Genomic DNA, 6,273 nt, shown 5'->3' on the forward strand with positions numbered 1-6,273 from the left:
TTTTTTTTAAATATATAAACACGTAAAGAAAAATTACATGGGTTCCTCTGAAAGTCTTCTAAAATATTGCAGAAAAGGGGGTAAATGGCCTAATTCACTCTATCAGACTTCTAGTTCCGTGATAAGCAATCCAGGAGCACACAGGGCCCTAAATTTAATCCCTAATACTACAAAGAAAAACAAAACAAACAACACTCAAATCTCAAGGGAATGGAACAAACTTAACACAATCAGTGGCATTTGTAAGAATTTGCAAGTAATTTCGTATTCAATGATGGAATATTGAAAACTTTTTTTACTGAATATTTTTATTTACATTTCAAATGTTATTCCCTTTCCCAGTTTCCCTTCCATAAACCCTCTATCCCACCCCTCCTCCTGCTTCTATGAGAGTGCTCCCATACACACCCACTGCCTTCCACCTCCCTGTCCTGACATTCTCCTACACTGGGGCATCAAGCCTTGGCAGGATCAAAAGCTTCTCCTCCCATAGATTCCCTACAAAGCCATCCTCTGCTACTTATGCAGCTGGAGCCATGGATCTGTCCATGTGTGCTCTTTGGATAGTGATTTAGTCCCTGAGAGCTTGGGTTGTTTAGTATTGTTGTTCTCATGGGTTGCAAACCCCTTCAGCTCCTTCAATCCTTTCTTTAACTTCTCCACTGGGGATCCTGTTCTTAGAACAATGGTTGGCTGTGAGCACCCGACTCTGTATTTATCAGTCTCTGACAGAGCCTTTCAGGAGACAGCTACATCAGGCTCCTGTCAGTATGCACTTCTTGGCATCAGCAATACTGTCTGGCTTTCGTAGCTTTAGTGTCTGTATATGGGATAAATATCAAGGTGGGGCTGTCCCATGATGGCTTTTCCTTCGGTCTCTGCTCCAAATTTTGGCTCTGTATTTACTCCTGTGAATATTTTTGTTTCCCCTTCTAAGAAGGATCGAAGCATCCACACTTTGGTTGTCCTTCTTGAGCTTCATGTAATCTGTGAATTGTACCTTGGGTAACCCACACTTTTGGGTTAATATACACTTATCAGTGAGTGCATACCATGTGTGTTTTTGTGATAGGGTTACCTCACTCAGGATGATATTTTCTAGTTCCATCTATTTGCCTAAGAATTTTATGAAGTCATTGTTTCTAATAGCTGAGTAGTACTCCATTGTGCAAATGTACCACATTTTCTGTATTCATTCTTTTGTTCAGGGACATCTGTGTTCTTTCCAGATTCTGGCCATTATAAATAAGGCTACTACGGAAACAGTGGAGCATGTGTCCTTGTTATATGTTGGTGCATCTTTTGGGTACATGTTCAGGAGTGGTATATCTGGGTCCTAAGGTAGTCCAATTTTATGAGGAACCTCCAGACTGATTTCCAGAATGATTGTACCAGCTTGCAATTCCATCAACAATTGAGGAGTGTTTTTCTTTCTCCACATCTTTGCCAGCATCTGTTGTGACCTGAGTTTTTGATCTTAGCCATTCTGACTAGTGTGAGATGGAATCTCAGGGCTGTTTTGATTTGCATTTCCCTGATGACTAAGGATGTTGAACATTTCTTTAGGTGCTTCTCAACCATTCAAGTTTCCTCAGTTGAGAATTCTGTTTAGCTCTGTACCCCATTTTTTAATAGAATTATTTGGTTCTCTAGAGTCTAACTTCTTAAATTCTTTTCATATATTAAATACTAGCCTCTATTACAATTAGGTTTGGTAACAATCTTTTCCCAGTCTGTTGGTTGGCATTTTGTCCTCTTGACAGTGTCCTTTGCCTTACAGAAACTTTGCACTTTTATGAGATCCCATTTGTTAACTCTTGATCTTAGAGCATAAGCCACTGGTGTTCTGTTCAGGAAAATTTTCCCAGTGCCCATGTATCCAAGGCTCTTCCCCATATTCTCTTCTATTAGTTTGAGTATATTTGGTTTTATGTGGAGGACTTTGATACCTTTGGACTTGAGCTTTGTATTCTTGAGATAAGAAAGGATTGATTTGCATTCTTCTGCATGCTAACTGCCAGTTGAACAAGCACCATTTGTTGAAGAGCCTGTTCTTTTTCCACTGAATGTTTTAGCTCCTTTGTCAAAAATCAAGTGACCGTAGGTGTGTGGGTTCAACTCTGGGTCCTCAATTCTATTTCATTGATCTACCTGCCTGTCTCTGTACCAGTACCATGCAGTTTTTATTATAATTGATCTGTAATACAGCTTGAGGTCAGGGATGGTGATTCCCCTGGAAGTGTTTTTTTATTGTTGAGAATAGTTTTTGCTATCCTGTTTTTTTTTTTTTTTTGTTGTTGTTGTTTGTTTGTTTCTTTGTTTTTAATTTCAGATAAATTTGCGAATTGCTCATTCTAACTCTATGAATTGAGTTGAAACTTTGATGGGAATTGCATTGTAGATTGCCCTAGGCAAGATGGTCACTTTTACCATGTTGATGATCTTTTCAATCCATGAGCCTGGAAGATCTTTCCACCTTCAGAGATTTTCTTGAATTTCCTTCTTCAAAGACTTGAAGTTCTTGTCATACAGATCTTCACTTGCTTCGTTAGGGTCACACCAAAGTATTTTATATTCTTTGTTAAGGGTGTCAGTTCTCATTTTTTTTTTTCTCAGCCTGTTTATCCTTTGTGTAGAAGAACGCTATTGATTTGTTTGAGTTAATTTTATATCCAGCCACTTTACTGAAGTTGTCTATCAGCTGTAAAAGTTCTCTGGTATAAATTTTGGGGTCACTTAAATATACTACCATATCACCTGAAAATAGTGATATTTTGACTTCTTCCTTTCCAATTTGTATTCCTTTGGTCTCTTTTTGCTGTTGATTGCTCTAGCTATTTATTAAAACTAATAAATAGATTCTGCAAAGATACAGGAAACAAGATAAAAATCAATTGTATAATCATACACCAGGTATGAACAATCTGGAAGCTAAGTTAGGAAAAATTTCAACTATAATTATATATTATATTATATATATATATTATATATAACTATATATATATATTATATATATTTTTGCTAATAATATATAATATATATATTAGCAAAAAATACTTGAAAATGAGTTTAAAAGTGCCCAAAATTTGTGCGAAAACAAACAAACAAACAAACAAACAAAAAAACTGTTGAAATAAATGGAATGAGACCCAAATGACCATTTCGATGTGCACCAGAAACTTCATACTGATGATGGTAGTACTATTCAATGAGACCTTAGGACTGAAGTAAATTTCTAGAAAAATCCAAATGATGTTTTCTTCCTGGAAATAAAGACGTTAATCCCAAAATTTAGATTGCAAAAGATAATGCAAAATCAAAGAATAATCCATGGTTCAAAAGTTATATATATATATATATATATATGTGTGTGTGTGTGTGTGTATAATTTTATTATTATTAATTTTTCATGCATGTATATTTGTCCATGACATGTGTGCAGCACATTCTGAGGCATGGGGATGATTTTGGATCGTATGGAACTGTAGTAACAGGTGGCTTTCAGCTGTCATGTGGGTGCTAGGAGTCAAACTCAGGTCCTCTGAAAGAGCAGCCAGTGCTCTTAAGTGCTGAGCTGCCTCTTTAGACTGCAAGTCTACTTTTCAATATTACTGGGTCTTTATGTTTAATGTGGTTTCACTTGCTGCTGATCTTCTGTTTTATGCCATTATAAGGTGATAAAATACAAGACAAGTATTTTTTAACTTGTTAAGATTTTCTTTATTGCCTAAAACATAATTTTTTTTGAAAAACGTTCCAAAAGATGCTGAAAACAATTCATATGCTATGACAATTGTGTGGGATATTCTGTTAAATTTATTTGATTTATGGCTTGATTTAATTTTCAGGTTTCATGGCTAATCTTTTTTGTTTAGCTTATTTATCTATTGTCAAGACTTGTGTATGTTATCCTTGCTATTGTATCTGGACCTATCTGTTTCTGTAAGCCCTTAGTATTTGTTAAATTGGATATATAAAAAGTCAGTGTTCATTACATTTTTATAATCATCACATCTCAGTGAATTGCTTCCTTTCCTTATATGCAGTAGATTTTTTGTTTTATTTTTATTTTTTACTTCCATTTATTTATTTATTTATTTATTTATTTATTTATTTATTTATTCCCTTTATGTCCAGATTGCAACCTCCCCTTCCCCTCTCCTTCCAATTCTGCCCTTACAAATTCCTCTCCCTCTCCCCCTTCTCCATACAGAAGAGGAAGCCTCCCTTGGGTACTACTCTGCCAGGACCATCTAGTCCAAGAAAGACTAAGGACATCTTTTTCTAAATATGTTTTTAATGTGTAAGGTCTATTCTAAATTCTTCTACACTTAAGAATTGACACACAAGTTCTCAGAAGACATCCCCAGATTTCTGAAGATTTCAATTTGTTTTTATCTGCTCCATGATCTGCTAGAGGTGTTTGAAAAGGCACTGACTGGTGTCAAATATGGCTTCCTGTCCCCTCTGACATGGCTTCCTTGTCCCCTCTTACCTGGGTCAGCCTATGCAGGGTGCTCATACAAAAACAACTTGAGAACAAGTCAGTAGCTGTAATGAGGGATGTGGGACCTCATAATTCACAGCTCAGGTTTCAGGTTCAAAATGACTCTGTTTTCCTTTCTTTAACATTTTAAAAGCTATGTCCCATCTCTTTCAAATTTCACAAGTCATTTTTTTTTTGTATTCAAGATTTTGCTAGGCTGAGCATTCGCTGCCCATCATTTCGATGTTATTTTGAACTTTTCCAAAGTGAATTTTGACCACATCACTGATTTCATAATTAGGTTTGGTCACTCCAAATTTGGTGAAAACACATGCATACATTTTCTCCAATGCAGATGTGATTATGTAATATTTTATTCATTATCATATTGACAAATGCCACTTGTAAAATAAAATAATGCCATACCGACTTAAATTAAACATATTTGTTTGTGATATAATCTATTCAGAATAAATATAGGCAGCACTTAGAAAGGCCTTGCTAGCCCTGTTGCCGCTGCATCTGCAGCCCTGAGTACGCTCAGGCTACAGAAGAGGCTTGCCTCTCGTGCTCTCCGCTGTGCTAAAAAGAAGGTCTGGTTGGACCCCAGTGAGACCAATGAAATCGCCAAGGCCAACTCCTTCAGCAGATCAGGAAGCTGATCTAAGATGGGCTGCTCATTCGGAAGCCTGTGACTGTCCATTCCCGGGCTTGCTGCCAGAAAAACATCTTGGCCCGACGGAAGGGTGGACATATGGGCATAGGGAAGGGGAAGGGCACTTCCAACGCTCGGATGCCAGAGAAGGTGATCTGGTTGAGGATGAGGATCCTGCGCCGGCTTCTCAGGAGATACCGGGAATCTAAGAAGATTGACCGCCATATGCATCACAGGTGTACCTGAAGGTCAAAGGGAATGTGTCAAAAACAAGGGGATTCTCTTGGAGCACATCTACAAACTGAAGGCAGATAAGGCCCGCAAGAAGCTACTGGCTGACCAGGCTGAGGCTCAAAGGTCTAAGACCAAAGAAGCAGGAACGCTCTGGGAGGAGCGCTTCCAGGCCAAGAAGAAAGATATCATCAAGACTCTGTCCAAGGAGAAAGAGAGCAAAAAATAAAGCTTCCCTCATGCCTGTACATAGTGGCCTGGCTGTGGCCTCACATGGATCAGTCATTAAAATAAAACAAGTCTTAAAAAAAAAAGAAAAAAGAAAGGCTACATACGCACTGACCTGGAATTTGTAGTGAGGAATTGTTTGGACCTCACTGAACTCCATGGGGTATCTACAATCCCTGGTTTTCTCTACAGACGAGGAAAGCAAGACCTCAGTACTAACCCAGACTGCTTTAGATCAGATGGGTACTTTTACCGAAAGCTATTTTCTTATAGAAATTGTTCAGAAAATACTTGGTCCGGGGGAGGAAAAATAAACGTTGGAATTCTGAAGGCTGAGAACAAGAAAATGAAGCAATCAGGAGATGATGGATAGATAGGATTTTGGAGATCTGTAAGAGCTTCATAGGATGTACAAAAAGACATCGGATCAGAGTATGCCAGGACCCCGGGCTTTTCCTCCAGTCAGAAGATGCGCCCTTCCCCCCAAGCATGTTCTGCCCTCTTCCCTTGCAGACTCTGACAGCACTCTCTGATGTACGGTACTATGAAAATAAGTTTGTACTTGAATCCGTTCATCCACTCATTTATGCAACAACCACTTGCTGATTTCTGTACAGCCCTGATTGTGCCTCCACGTCGAAATCCTGCCTCAGCCGGCTTTGTACTGACACGC

The 6,273-nt window shown here is 38.2% G+C and overlaps 1 pseudogene across 1 annotated transcript; it reads left to right on the forward strand.

Moving 5' to 3' along the window:
* The first annotated feature begins 3,455 nt into the window (after window positions 1-3,455).
* Window positions 3,456-5,601, forward strand: LOC308429716 (large ribosomal subunit protein eL19-like; annotated as a pseudogene). Its single transcript has 2 exons — window positions 3,456-3,474; window positions 5,015-5,601. The product of its transcript is annotated as a large ribosomal subunit protein eL19-like (transcript).
* The last annotated feature ends 672 nt before the right edge of the window (window positions 5,602-6,273 follow it).

The sequence above is a fragment of the Micromys minutus genome, assembly GCF_963924665.1.
Source record: "Micromys minutus genome assembly, chromosome: 14".
Lineage (NCBI taxonomy): Eukaryota > Metazoa > Chordata > Mammalia > Rodentia > Muridae > Micromys > Micromys minutus.